We start from the raw sequence: 15784 nt of genomic DNA, 5'->3' as shown, positions 1-15784 counted from the left end.
CTGGCATGAGTCACCAGACAGTAGGTAATTTATATCTTGACTCGTGTAAACCAGACAGACCTTCCTATTGACAGTGGTGGAATGTAACTAAGTACATCTACTCAAGTACTGTACTTAAGTACAATTTTGAGGCAAATATTTAACTTTTTACTCCACTACATTTAGCTGCCAGCTCTAGTTACTTTTCAGGTCGAGATTTAAGATGAAAAATATGATGAATTTGAAATGATTGCACATGTTTATAAATCAAGCCACACAACAGTATATTAGGTAGTTCAAAGGAGCCCTGTCTTTACAAACTTAAAACGCTGATTACATAAATGCATCAATAATAATAATCCAATAATATATTTAGAATATATAAAACAATCTGAGTGAGTCCATTCTACACAACGAGTACTTTTACTTTTGATACTTTAAGAACATTTTGATGCTGCTACTTTTGTACTTTTACTTCAGTAAGTTTTGATTGCAGGACTTTTACTTGCAGAGAAGTAATTTCACAGTGTGGTATTAGTACTTTTACTTAAGTAAGGGATCTGAATACTTCTTTCACCACTGCCCATGGAAGCTGATTTTTGCCAGAAAAAGAAGATCCTGTATGTCATCAAAATGATAAACTTTCTCTGAATAATTACTTAGTATCTCAAAATATCGAGACGCTTTTTTAATGACTAAATATAAATCACTTAAGGTAGTGACTTAGTTTTCCAAAACAATGAGAAACTTCGCTACATGAGAAACTTTCTCAAAATATAATAGCTAGTTATTTTAATAAACTATAACTATAAGTCATTATTGTTATTGTTTCGTGATAAGTCATTATTTTGAGAAAGTTTATCATTATTTTGCCCTATATTTAAATAATGACTATCACAAAATAATGACTGTGTATTAAAATGAAAAACTTTCTCAAAATAAATCAAATCAAATCAATTTTATTTATATAGCCCAAAATCACAAATCACAGATTTGCCTCAAAGGGCTTCACAGACTGTACATGGTACGACACCCTCTGTCCTTAGTGACTTAATATTTCGAATTAATGCTAAACTTTCGTTTTGCATCTCAAAATATAATAGCTAATTATTTTTGAGTTATTGTTTTAAGATAAGTAGGTCATAATTTTGAGAAAGTTTGTCATGATGATCATTTTTATTACATTGGCAGAAATAGGCTTCCATATTTTCACAGAAGATATTTTAACAGAGTAGGAAAAAAGCACAGGGTGTAAATAGGAAAATTAACGATGGTTAGGTTCCATTTAGCTGCTTCAGTTCCAGGGTTGCCGTATTATTCATGCTGTCTCACTGTCACAATGTCACGGCTTCCTGGAAACACTTAAATAGAATTAATGTTATTAGTAAAACCTGAGCTCTTTCTGCTATGACAAGCTGGAATGTTTGCTGTATGTATTTATACATTTAAACCTTAATATTAGATGATCAATAAATAGTAAAACAGGAACCAGAGGAACAAGCAGCAGAGTGTTTTTAAAAGGTTCAAAAGCTTTTTGGACATGTTGAATGTGCCTAAGAGCATTCTGGATTAAGTTTTAAGGATCATGTTTGGACAAGAGTCTCCTTACTTTAGCAATATTTGTTTGATGATTAAAGGCTGATGCTGGAACTGATTAAACATGATAACTTATTTTTAGATCTGAGTCCAAGACGACACCTGGCCTGACTACAGATGAAGAGTTCAGGTGTGCAAAAAGGCCAAGCTCAGCAGAAAAAAAGACAACAGTTTTAATTTAGCACATTTAGAATGAATATTTACAGTAATAATAAATAAACCATCCTACATGCTGTAGTGAAACATTAGTGAACTTGTAAACCTCTCTTGGAGCTAAATCACATTGCAAATGCATCAAAGCAATATTGTCAGATTTACAAAATATAAAACAATCTCAAGGGATAATTCTGCTTTTTCACATGACATTTAAATGGAGTTTTGGCTGGAGGTTCTATGAACCACTTTAAACAGGAATTTCGGGGGTAATAGCTATGTAAACATGAAAATGTAGTCGGCATTAATACTTAGATGACTGCGAAATGCTTCAAAAACATCATCCTCATTTAGCTTAGATTTGATTTAAGGTCTTTTAGGATGATTTATTTTAGTTATGAATTATGAAACAGTTGTGGTGATGCTTGGGGAGGTGGCGACCAGAGAAGCAGACCATGCATTCCACTTTCACCTGCTTATTAAACGACTCTCAGGCCAAAGAAGCCCTTTGAGTATCAGATTTTATAAAATAAAAAAAGAATTATCCTTTAAGTTGATTTTGGGTTTGATTTTGCTTTTAAGTGTAATCCACATCATAACAACACTATTTCGTGCTACACCAATGCTGGCCTTTTCCATTATGAAATCCGCTTGCTTCCATTAAGCTGTTTACTCACACACACACACACACACACACACACACACACACACACACACACACACACATAAACACACACTGATAAACATACGTAAGCTGTACACATGTGACGTGCACACACATGTCATACGTCTCCTTTTTCAACTTATTGAAGAAGTCAAATAGGTCAGCGCACTGAAATATATATAAAAAAACACTATTTACACATAATCCATATGTGAGAATTTGCTTTGATGTGGCAAACCAGAGTGAGGGCTAATGGATCTCACCCACAACAATGGAGCACACTTAAATGGCACGTCTGCCTGAGGGAAATCACTTTGCCTCAACTCCAGCTCCTTCCAGCTCTCACTGGGGAGTCTGCTGATGCACCACAACTGGATTACTTATGATTAGTCACCTTGTATTTATTTCTAATTAGTTTACGTCTTCATTCTGCGGCATGTTTTTCATTTATCTTAGTGTGATTGGGGGATTTTTTTTTTATGGAAGATTGCGCAAACACAAGAATTTTATTAAATGTTTTATCTCTTTTTCTTTACTGTATCAGTAACAATAAACATAACACCTTACAGATGTTTTGTGATAATCATTTCAACACATTTTATAGATTTATTTATTGGACGAACGTAAAGGGTTTATAACCTGGGAACAGGCTGGGTCTAAAAACATGTTTCTTGTTGTTTAACACAGTGCTTCAAACATCATGAACTGAACTAAAAGCAATTTTATTCTATATTTCATGCATTCAAAATGCTATTTACATACAGAAACATATCTAGATTTGACACAAATGCAATGGAAAAGAAATATAAAAACAGACAATATTATTCCACATTTTATTTCTTAAAGACTATATATCTACTCAATAATTTAAGATTATTTGTGATACACAGCCGCTATGAATAATAACAAGAGTCCTAACAAGTCCTAACTCCAAAATAACCCAAATAAAGCGCAATAGGGACAAAGCGCACTTAAGCCCTGCCCCTCTAGAGGGGAAAATAATCCATCGCTCTCCATTGACTTTGTATTGAATGAAGGAGCTTATTGTCAATTCTGTCTGTTAGTGAACAATAGAAAAATCTCTAAAAGCTGCTGTGTGGTGAAATGCATTAAGCAACAGAGTAAATAACCCATGACTAACTTTTTAGCTTACAACAGAAAAAAATAGTTTTTAAGAGGACAAAAGTGGATTCGTATATACAGACATGAGACATCAGCTGTGACAATAGGGGAAACTGGGCTATTTGTCACAAAGTCATACATCCAATCCATATATCCATGCTAACTACATTTACATTTTGTTTTAGTAGAATAAGTAGAAGTAGTGGATAAATCAGAAACCTATGCAGTATTATTTGGAAATGCCCTAGCTTGCTAATATATAGCCTCATTAACATTAGCTTGCTAACAGCTACCTTGTCCTATCTGGTAGACATAGAGTGCTAAAATAATCATATGATATGCTTTAATCTAATGTTTTTAACTAGATACAGACATTTTGAACAGTTATAACGGTAGACAGTCGTCTTCTGGAGCTGGACTCAAGGCTTGAGCATTCGCGGTGCGCAATGTAGCAATGGTGGAAAGTATGTACATTTACTCAAGTACTGGACAATTTTGAGGTACTTTTATGTACATTTTATGTAACTTTATACTTCTACACTACATTTTGAGGCATATGTTGTACTTTTTACTCCTCAACATTTAGCTGACAGCTTTAATTACTTTTCAGGTCAAGATTGAAAATGAGAAACATGATACATTTAAAATGATTACCCATTTTTATAAATTAAACCACTTAAAAGTTTATTAGGTAGTTAAAATGAGTACTTTTACTGAAGTAAAGGATCTGAATACCTCTTCCACCACTGTCCTTTTTACTGCTTTACTTTTTTTTTTAACTTTTAAAAAAAAATGTTTTTTTACTTTTTTTTAAACTTTTTTTATTTATTTTTTTTTTTTAACTTTTTTTTCTAACTTTTATTTTATTTCATTTTATTTTATTTTATCTTTTGCGCTGCGCTTCTGCTTATTTTCATTTTTATTTTTATTATTAAATTTTTTTTATTATACTTTTTTTTGCGCTTCTGCGCATGCGCGGCTTTTCTGTGCATGCGCAGAAGCGCAGAAAATTTATAATAAAAAAAAAATAAAATAAAAAATATATGCCTCAAAATGTAGTGGAGTAGAAGTATAAAGTTACATAAAATGTACATGAAAGTACCTCAAAATTGTCCCGTACTTGAGTAAATGTACATAGTTACTTTCCACCATTGCTACCTGCCTCTTCTAACTTATACATATCAGTTAAGAGTCCTCCTTCAGACACTGTATGAGGATTAAAGGGATAGTTTGTGCATTATTATATAAAACTTGGTAAAATCAATCTATGACATAACCTTATTCCAAATGCCCCGTCCGCTTTAAACCAGTGAGAAATGTTCAGACAAAACAGAAAATACAAAAAATCTATCGTAAAATAACCAAAATTGTTGGAACTTTGACAAAAACTTTTTGTTTTTGGGGCCTTTTAATCTATTTGTTATGCTAACAGCTATAGAATGACTACAGCAGAAGGCTAGCTCAGCTGTGGACTAACATAAACTATTATGACTGACAGGGTTAACTATTCACTACATCTCATGTTTCCTCGGATGTATCGAAAATAAATACATGCTGTATTAGCCATTTCCTGTATTTCTTAAATAGAACTTCCTCCATACCATCAGTCAACTTTCATTTCTTTATTTGTTCCATCATTCGCTCATCCATCCATCTGTTTTCTTGGCCAGTCTTGATCAGATTTTGCCAAAACCTGTGAAAATTATGCATCTCACCATTGCGTTCCAGCATTTCTGTAATTACACTGATTAGGTCCAAGGGGTTTTGTCTGTTCCTTTGTTCATTTGTATCTCATAAACCAGTTATCCGATTTTGACAAAACTTGGGCAAGTGATGCATCTCATTACCACACTCCTATTCTCTTATGATATCTCAGGACATGATAATGATTACAGGTCAAAATATTATAACAAAAGATGTATTTTGTACTGATTGGTCAGAGTCAGAGTCATTGCTTCCTGTTTCAAAGTACATATTTTGATGTTATTTTCCAGAAAAGTCAGGTCTAGACCATCTGTAGATGTTGGTACATGAGCCTGGTATTCAGCAGGCTGCTATTCAAGCTTTTAATGAAACCTGAAGCCCCTTAAAACACCATAATGGTGTGAAATGTGGTTCATAATTGTCTTGTTTCAGCCCACCGTGGAATCAGCAAACAACTTAAAATAGTGCCTGGGCCGGGGTGCTCAGTTACTTAGCAGGGTGTTCAATAACACAGAGAGGGACATGCAAATATTGGTAAGGCAATTATTGGCAGTCATGTTTAGCCCAAAGTAGCAGGTAACTCTATCCTCTCCATTATGTATGCTGTGAACTGTGGTGCAAGGCGCGCTGTTAAAGCTTTGCTTTTTACTGTTAAAAGGCTTACCTTCTGACGAAAAGAGGCTCACTTTACGCTCAGATGTCCTTCGCAGTGGAAATGCACTCATAATGCAACGAGAGAAACAAAGCACCTCGTGCCCTCAGGACTCTTATCTTCTTAAAGACACATTCACTCAAAGTGGGATTTGTTAACATGCAGTGCTGTTTTTTGGAATAAAAGAAACAACAAACAAGCCTTTTTCACATTTGCTAAACAGGAAATGTTGTCTCTGTTTCCTTAAAAAAATATATTTTTTTAATGAACAGAGCTTTTATATCATAAAGACATCAGGAGCAACTAGATAAAGAAATGTAATCGTTTTTTAATAAAGTAACTGCATCATAATTTTCACTGAATAAATAAATAAATACACAAAAGCAATGGGAGCCACTCTTTCTCCATTGACATTAATGTTTATTTCACTAGAGAATATTACAAACATGCCATTTTGTCTCAGATGGCTTTTATGGGACTTTTTTTTTTTAAGTATAAATACAAAAGGAATGAGATACTCAACACTCACACACACACACACACATGCTCCCCTTTAACTGGTTTGACTCTTGAAAAGCATTCCTTCTTCCATTTTCCCCCATTCTCCTCAAGAATGTAGTAACAATAATAATGCATTAAGTGGGCTGAGTACTCTAAACACTCAGAGCTTCCTCTCACAGTAAGTGCAGAACCAGTTTGTCTGCTGTTGAAAGCATCTTACACAGAGTCCTACAGAGAGTGGAGAGTTCGCCCCCCACCCCTCTCTTTCTGTGTGTCTCTCTCTCTCTCTCTCTCTCTCTCTCTCTCTCACACACACACACACACACACAATGGACTCCTACACACTGTCTGTGACTCTAGATGACTAGCCAAAAACACCATCAGATTCCGGGTCTCGCACTGTCCGGTGAATCAGAAGACCTCGACGTGTGATATTATTGTTTTATTGCGCAGGCGTCCTATGATGCCTGTAGAAAAAGACCCATCTGAGTTGCAGTGCACATCATGCTCCATGTCTGCTGGAGCCACCAGCATGGTGCAGCTCTGAGCAGGGGGTTAAATCCCCCATAAGAACACCAAAAGGTCACCAAATGCTGTTGTTTATCAGCCATCCTAAAATGAAGCGCTGAGCGGGTACCCTGCGGATTGATTTTAGTCCCTCTGTGCTTGCAGCATCGCTAACACGCCATAATGATCTCAGTACTCCTTTTACTGAACTAATGTGTACAAATAATAAAGAAGTAGGGATGTAAATATCAATGAATTTCATGAAATGAAGTGATCAGTTAATGTTTTTATAGTCATTATTTAGGTCATTGTTAATATACAGCGTATTTCTCCAGTATAACAGTGTTTTAAAATGACTGGTGTGACCAATAATTGCTTCAAAGTCCAGTTGATAGTATTTGAGCAAAAAAATCAAATGATATCATATAATAACATAACGTCTTAAAGTTACAGTGTTCCGACTCTGTTTTCTTGCTATTTCGGCAACCAGCCAAGATCCAGAAATTAATTGTAATTGCAAAGATAATGCCAAAGCACATACACAGTCCTTTGCTGAGACAACTGGCAACTTGATTTCGTGCTCTTAAATGACTCAAACTTTAAAGACTCCTCTTGAAGAAATTCCTCATTTACTTGTGTCTACCACTATAGACTCTATACAACATAAATGTTGTCTCTGTGACGACGGCCAAAGGTTTCTAAAGAGCCGTTGTGAAGTTCTGTGTGGTGGCTCTAGCTGTCGCTATATTGGCAGTGCCCGATTGCTAACACCCGGTAGAAAAATTGTGTAAAGAGGTGGAGCATGGGTGAGGGTGAGGCGTTGCTGAAACATAACACTTGTGACAGAACCTGTCACTTAAAGTGACCACGCTCTAATTATGCTTATTATGTCATATAAAAATTCACCCATACAGTTGACATGAAGGGGCAAATTAGCTACAGCGACCAAAATCGTTTTGTTTTTTTTGTACCAGACTGTAAACATGTTTATTTGTGCTGTAAAGTTGGGTATTGGGTAAGCATGGGAGTCTATGGAGCTTGGTCTTCAGAGCCAGTCTCCAGTGGCCATTTGAGGAACTGCAGTTTTTGGCACTTCCACGTTGGCTTTGTTTTCCCAACCCTGGAAGTTGCTGCTCGACTCCTGCACCTTTTTGTTGACAATGAATAAGAAGTAATGATAAAAATCTGCTTGCACCCATGTCTTTTCTAAAAGAAAGCTTTAAACATTTTTCTTTTTTCAGCTGTATCCAGTCCAGATGAGCAGCTCAGCAGCACAAGCAAATGAGGAATTTCTCAGAGTCTTTAAAGTTTGAGCCATTAAAGAGCACTAAATCAAGTTGCCAGTTGTCTCAGCAAAGGACTGTGTGATTTGGCATTATCTTTGCAATTACAAGGAAGGGAGTAGGATCTGCGTAAGATCTCTCTGTCTATGCCCTTTACACACATGCACACACACACAAACACACACACACATACACACACGCAATGAGAGAGACAAGCCCTTCAGGGACAGAAAATATACCTGAGGGATATCCTGTCTTTGATTTCATAGCTCTGCACTGCCTTAGTCCTAAATTAACTTAAATACCAAAGTATTATATAAAAAAGAGGCTGGTGGTGGTGGTTGTGTTTAAGGGTGGGGGCATTTGTGTTATGTCCAATAATAATTGCTATTTTTGCCCAAAGTGTCATTTGTTTTGCAGCAGTTGTCATATTAAATCAAAGAAAATACATCATGGATGTGAAGAACAACAGATTTCACAAATACCCGAAGACAAAAATGCAAAGTACAAGACCTGAAAGTGAATTTCTATTCATCCCCCGGTCAATGACCTATACATGTAATTATGGGACCAGTTCAAGCAGCTTCAAATATACCCTGAAGAATGTCCTGAACCATCATTCCGTCGCCTCAGAACTGAAGTTTTTTTTTTTAAGGCATTACAGCTCCCTGTTTCTTCATATGTCACAAAGATTCAGAATCTGTGACCTGAAACAGCCTGAGGAGAGCGACTTCACAGGCAGTTTCCTCGGGGACTAATGTGTTTTCAGAGCGGCGACCATCTTTTTCGCTGTTTAATGAGCTCAGTCATAAATAAATGCATGGCCTTAATTAGCCTGCGTGTGGCGGGGGCACTGGAATTAGTGTGGAGCTGTGGAGATGGAGGCTCCATGCCCGAGTTCTTCTGGAGATGGTGATCCGGGCGTGGGGAGGTGGCCTTTGAGCAGATGCTCTCGCTCTCTGCTGGTTGAGGCCTCCATGACTCCTTCCTTTCATCTAAATCTATTAAGCTGCTTCTCACCGAGAAGCTCTCCTTGGCCGGTGGAGGGGCTTATTTAGGACAGTGGGCCAAACCTGGGCCAAACTAATCTGTTTTTTTAAGATGATTAGATCAGAATGATGAAATGATGCTACAGTTCAAAGGAACCTTGCAAAACTGTGTTGAATTACAGTCGTCTGTGATGGCGCAAAATGGTGATGACGCATGAGTTCTATATTACATTCTGACTTACAAGCTGTCAATTATGGCAGCTTGGTCAGTGGCCCAGCACTTGAAAATATGATGCTCTACCATATATTTATAGCCGGAGTAAAGGAGGAAATAAGGTGACATGGTATAAAGAGTGACAAAGTCCACAACAGGAGAAGGTCAGGGTGGACTGACAGGGCAACACAGGACTTTCACCCAGGAAACTGCTTTTACTTACTTTAACTTATGTATATGTCCTGTATTTGGGATATTTAAGCTTTATTTTTGTATGAGGATTACAATTCAATTTCATAGCCTGCTGTGGTCAAAACAAACAAGTCAGACATGATTTTATTTCACATTTTCCAGCCTGTCTATCAGAGGAGATGTTTGCACAACCAACTATGACTTTATCTGCAGATTATTTTATCTGTTTTTGTTTCTCTCCTGGTAGTGCACAGAGCATCTGTTCTACCATAGTTATGGTGGGATTAAAGGAGGAAATCAGGTGACATGGTATAAAGAGTGACAAAGTCCACAACAGGAGGAAGTCAGGGTGAACTGGCAATAAACACAGGACTTTAACCCAGGAAACTGCTGTTCATGTTCCATTGGAAACCAAACGTCATGATTGATTAACTTAATTTAGGAAGTGGAGATGAGTTTACTCTTTATATACAGTCTATGGATTAAATATGGGCACTCTTAGCATCTACAATAGCCACGAGCTAACATATCAGGCTTCAGGCTGGAAGTGGCCAGAAATGCCAACAACTGTGTGACTGCTTTTTTAGCCTAAATGAAGGATGATGGGGCAATATTTTCTTCTCAAACTGACAGGTATCACAAACATTAGGACTCTCAACATCACATAGCCTACTCAGCTCATACACACACACACACACACACACACACACACACACACACACACACAATAATTAGAAACATACATGTTTTTTCTTTATATTTATACATCTATTATCAACATATATTGATGAGCTTTGGGATAGATATAGACGTATGTGTACATAAGATATATGTCTACAATATAAGCATATATATATATTATATGGAAATGAACCAAAATATCTATTTGATTAACCTTTATATCGTGTATATATATATATATAATTTGTATATGTGAATTGTGAATTTATAAAACCAACATATATACAAAAATTCTAGATGCTTATGTATGTTTTTCTTTTTTAAGCATACTGTCTATATTTTGTACTTACAAATATAATATGAGACCATGACTTAAACCCTGGTTGGGACAGTAAGAGATCTCATGCTTCAGAAACAATCAGCCTTGGTAGCTGCTGTGGATTAAAGTGTCAGCCAAAAGAAAATAGAAGAAATATATGTCCGTATATTGAATTTCCCTATATGAAATACACATATGAAGTAAGACATATATGTAGATATACATAAAATATATATACATGAAACATTTTCAAAATTGCAAAAGTTTCACATTATTTATACATTTAATTCATATGTATAAATATGTTATGTATCATTCATATGTTTACATATATGTGGTCTTAGCATTGATTGTATACACATATATGTAAACGTATGAAACATATGTTATATGTATAAATAATATGAAATTTTTGCAATTTCGAAAAGGTTTCATGTATATATATTTTATGTATATCTACATATATGTCTTATTTCATATGTATATTTCATATAAGGAAATTCAATATATGGACATATATTTCTGTATGGGTGACAACTTACTTAGTGCATCAGTTTCGATTTAAAACTCCTGATTCAAACCGGTCCCACTGCTATACAAGGAGTCTATAACGTAAGGGAGATTCTTAAATATAAATAATCGACTAAAGTATTCACTGATTGTCTTCAACCAAAGGTCTAGAAGTGAGATGAGCATCTTACAACCAGCAGATCAGGTGGGCAGCTGCAGTGAGAGACGGGACCATTCACAATACGCAGGTGGTGACAGAAACATTACTAAAGTGGGTGAATGCCTGTTGGGGACGTGGTGACTAATTCCCCTCTCATATTGCATTCTAAGTTACAGTGCAACTATGAGAAGGCTGGGGGCTCCTCCGCTCCAGCACTGGCCAAAACCACACACACACACACACACACACACACACACACCCTGATGACTAACCATCCTTGCTCCGATGAAAGCAGAGAGGGGCCTATCATCTCTCTTGACCAGTCCACGACACCACTGTCTCTGCTCCAACATCTCGCCACACATCAACATTTGTCCAAAACAATTTGTGGAGAGTGGTCCTGGATCAGGATTGTAAAAATACATTGGGAACAGACATTAGTAATATTGCAGGGGGCCATATGTGTGGCAGACTACTGAGGTCACCTGACACTGAAGGTCACCTTTTTCAGTTCAAATTATTAAGTGCTTCCCCTCTAATCAGATGAGACGTCCCACATACTGCCCATGCTCATAGCAACCAGTTTATTTATAGGCTCCAAACTGAAATGACCAGTTGGTTTAATTTAATAGTGAGCAATAGGATTATACATGGAAACAAATTACCTAAGTGGGGGTACACGCTACCAAAATCTTTTAACAATGATGGAAACCACGGACATGATGTCTCCCAGTATTATTTCATTATTGGGTTTAGCCTCTGCATCTGTCAGCTAGGCCTGGCTTCTGGATGGGCCCAGCTTGTGTCCAGACTGATGCACAGCTGCTAGCAGCTCACATAGACCCACGCCCCGGCCGTCCCACACTCTGGGGTCATGAAGGGGAAGGGCAGCATCCTACACCAACCAGCGACCACAGACGCAGGTCTATTACCCAATTACAATTCAATTTCAGAGCCTGCTGTGGTCAAAAGAAACAAGTCAGACATGATTTTATTTCACATGTTTTCCAGCCTGTGTATCAGGGGAGATGTTCGCCCAACCAACTATGACTTTATCTGCAGATCATTGTATCTGTTATTGTTTCTCTCCTGGTAGTGAACAGAGCATCTCTTCTGACGTGGAACCTCTTTAAACGTCAGTAAGTGCAGACATTACTTAATCTGATGGAGTACAAGAGGCCAACATCAGCATACAAGCAGAAAGCTTAAAGACGTAGTAAACCATTTCTCCTCTAAAAGCTGGTGACAAGATTATTATGATTTTTTTTTTTTATCAAGGAATGCAATTAGACTTCAGCCTTAATATCTCAGAGGCTGTCTCATTCGCAGACTACTCTGCTATGCTTGCCAACTGCAATCAGAAATAACTCTGTCCCTTCAACTTAATGAAAAACAAGTACTTGGCTATAAACTTGTAGTCATCCTCTATCCAATCACATTGTCTTGAGTAATTAAAATGATTAGCTTAATTAGCTTAATTAACTAAATTTGACTACAGGACATGGCCATATGGTGAAGAAAAACAAAGATGGGAGCTAATTAAAGTTAAAATAATGCAGGTTTTAATTAACTCAACCCTTAGGCATCAACATTTTCAAATTTATCCAAGCTGATAATTAAAAAGTCCTCTTGCCCAAGCAACATTTCTTCTCTGAGCTAATTAAATCTGGAAATAAATTAGCAACATGACGCTCCAAATATTAATTCCTGCTAGAAGATGACTTCACTTTCTAATGAAATTAATTAGCTGCACTGGACCCTCAATCAGATGCCAGGCGCTGTCCATGAGCATAGACCTCATGTAATCTAGCGCCGGGCTAAGGGCCCAAGGGCAGAAATTTACAATTGTAATGAACACTCTTTAACTGTGTGTCTCTCTTAATATACCAAATGAACATGTAGATCTATTTATGCCAGCGGCTTCCTCATTTATAAAGGAGCGGTAAGACCAGCTAGTTAAAACTTTCTTTTTTCAGAAAGAATGTGTAGTGCGAGAGAGCACATAACCACATAGCTGCCAAAAGCAATGCCAAGACCAGCTTCAGCAGCCTGTAAGGTTCCACAGGCTGTGCCTGTGTGTGTGCCAGCCTATTACAGAAGACCCTCATGAATTCACCCCCCTACACTCTCTTGGCAGCTTAAGGGGATGACACTGTGGACGGGGAAGATGCAGTAAAATGTATCCGTCTGCATTTTCAAGTCCTTACTGTCTCCATTGCCTATGCATATAATTTACTGTATATGCTGGGGCAGTGTTGTAAAACAAACTTCATTATGGACCATTATGGCTGTGTTTAAACAGATGTCTGCTGTATGAGACATGTTAAAAAGAAAGGAGTGGCCTCATTTTATCTTATATTCTTCTGTATTTTAAGAGAGCACAACATAGACACAGTTTACTGCATCACTGGAAAAGCAGGTTACAACATATTCAAACAGATTTTAGGATTATGATTAAGATAAGATCAAGATGAAATTTTAATGATCCCCAAAGGGAAAGTGCATAAAAATTAAATAATTACAGCTAAAGCCAAAAAGTTCTACTATGCAGTGCCACAACAACGAGTAAGGTATGATACTTTATCACAAGTTCATAATGTGTCACAGCTACTGCAGGAAAATAACTATTTAGGCCAGTTTAGTAATAAAGTATGGCTGGGCAATATGGCCAGAATCTTCCATCCAGATATATTGTAGGTCATGTCATATTTCAATAACGATATAGATAACGAAATATTATGTGTCTGGTCATTTTTATGAATAATAGTCTATATGACCTATTATAGAAAGATATCGATAAATATTTCCAGCTATGCCTGCACACCACTACAGAGTAATTATATTAAGATTATAGTTTGATGTAACCACATGGGTTATTCCCATAAGCTGATTTTTTGGGTGTTGGAAAATCCTGCACATTGCTGTTGGAAAACACTACTTAAAATTTTCTTTTATCGAACATTTTGTTTCGAACATGTGGACCTTTGTACATTATTCTCCACCATTGTTAAGCAGAGTCCTGAGCTGTGTGCACTGTTGTATTCTGGGTAATGGCGCTTAAAGGTTGGAGAAGCTGGAGATGGATGTGATGTAAAAACAAACAACCACAGTCTTCAAATTATATTCCATCAAAAATACTTGTCAGATATTATGAGAAATCTGAGTTTGCATGTTCTAGTTATTATCAAGTTAAATTACTTAATTATATATCATGGATTTTTGATACATAATTCAATTACAATATTATTAAATCAAAAAACGAATTATTTTATTGAATCATCGCCCAGAAATTCAGTAAATATTTCATAAATATCTCTGTCATTGTAAACTCAAGAAGATGTCTTATGTTAACTCAACACTGTTTTTTCCCAAAATACAACTCCATATGTCGTTTGCACAGCAGCTTATTACAACCTACGACCTATATTTCCGCTTCTAGTTAGTGGCGCCATCTAGTGGCCATGCAAATTATGACTGACAACAAGACGGAGGTGCTGCTACGGAGGGTGCAAGCAAATGAGGAAACGAGAATAAAAAATAAAGGGCAAAAAGGTCCACTTGTATGAAATACTTGCTAGTAGTGTTGTGGATCCAAAGCTATTAGCCTTCTTTCCCAGCTATGATGTTGGACTTCTGTCCGGTTCTGATCGTAGAATAGATAGTTCCAGCAAGCTGGCAGGGTCTTGAAAATGCAAGGTTTTACTCCCCAAAATTACATGTACACTAAAAGGTCACCCATTCCACCAGAAAACAATGGTCAACGTCACAAAACCTTGTAGTTTCGTGACACTGGCAGCTTGCCAGAATGATCTACCTTATGATCAGAAACTGGCCAGAACTCTGACACCGGAGCTCAGGGATTGCATCCACTACATTACAGGTAAGTATTTCATACAACTTGATGTCCTAAATCCCAAACTATCCCTTTAGGTAGTTTGGTGCATTTATTTTACTTTTTAAGTATCTTTTATGATGCCTAATCATGTACCTTTTTGCCCTAACCTTAGGAAGTAGTTTTGTTACCTAAACCTAAAAAAACTGCAGCTGTTTTATAATGTTAACATGTTTAAATGACCATTACATTTACATATGAAGACGTCATACGAGAACAACAGACTCATTGGTGAACACATACGACAAATAATGTCATTCAGTGTCATGAATGTATTTGTTTAAGCAGGATAATATGCAGCATGTACTACCTGGAATGAATGCAGTGGCGTGCCCACTTCCTTGTTTGCACACTGCTTTACTTTTATTAATGAAGTCAGTACAAGTCTCACGCTCAATGTCATTGATCAATATGATGCACTTTCTATTATTCAGAGCCTGTTAACCACATCGGCAGCACAAACAAAGAAGCAGCCTCTACAGTAGGTGGCTCTCCAGAGGCTGCACCACGTCCTCTCAGTCTCAGACGCTTGTTACAGCCTGTTGGGGAAGTGCGGCATGAAGGGCAAATCTTCATTTTACTATGGTGACAGAAGATGCTGCGGCCTTTGTGTCGAGCATGTGTTCTCGAAAAAGCCTGCAATGTCTTTAAAATTGAGATAATTGT

Source organism: Centropristis striata, chromosome 9 (assembly GCF_030273125.1).
Source record: "Centropristis striata isolate RG_2023a ecotype Rhode Island chromosome 9, C.striata_1.0, whole genome shotgun sequence".
In the NCBI taxonomy this organism is placed as follows: Eukaryota; Metazoa; Chordata; class Actinopteri; order Perciformes; family Serranidae; genus Centropristis; species Centropristis striata.
Note: the sequence above shows the minus strand (reverse complement) of the source record.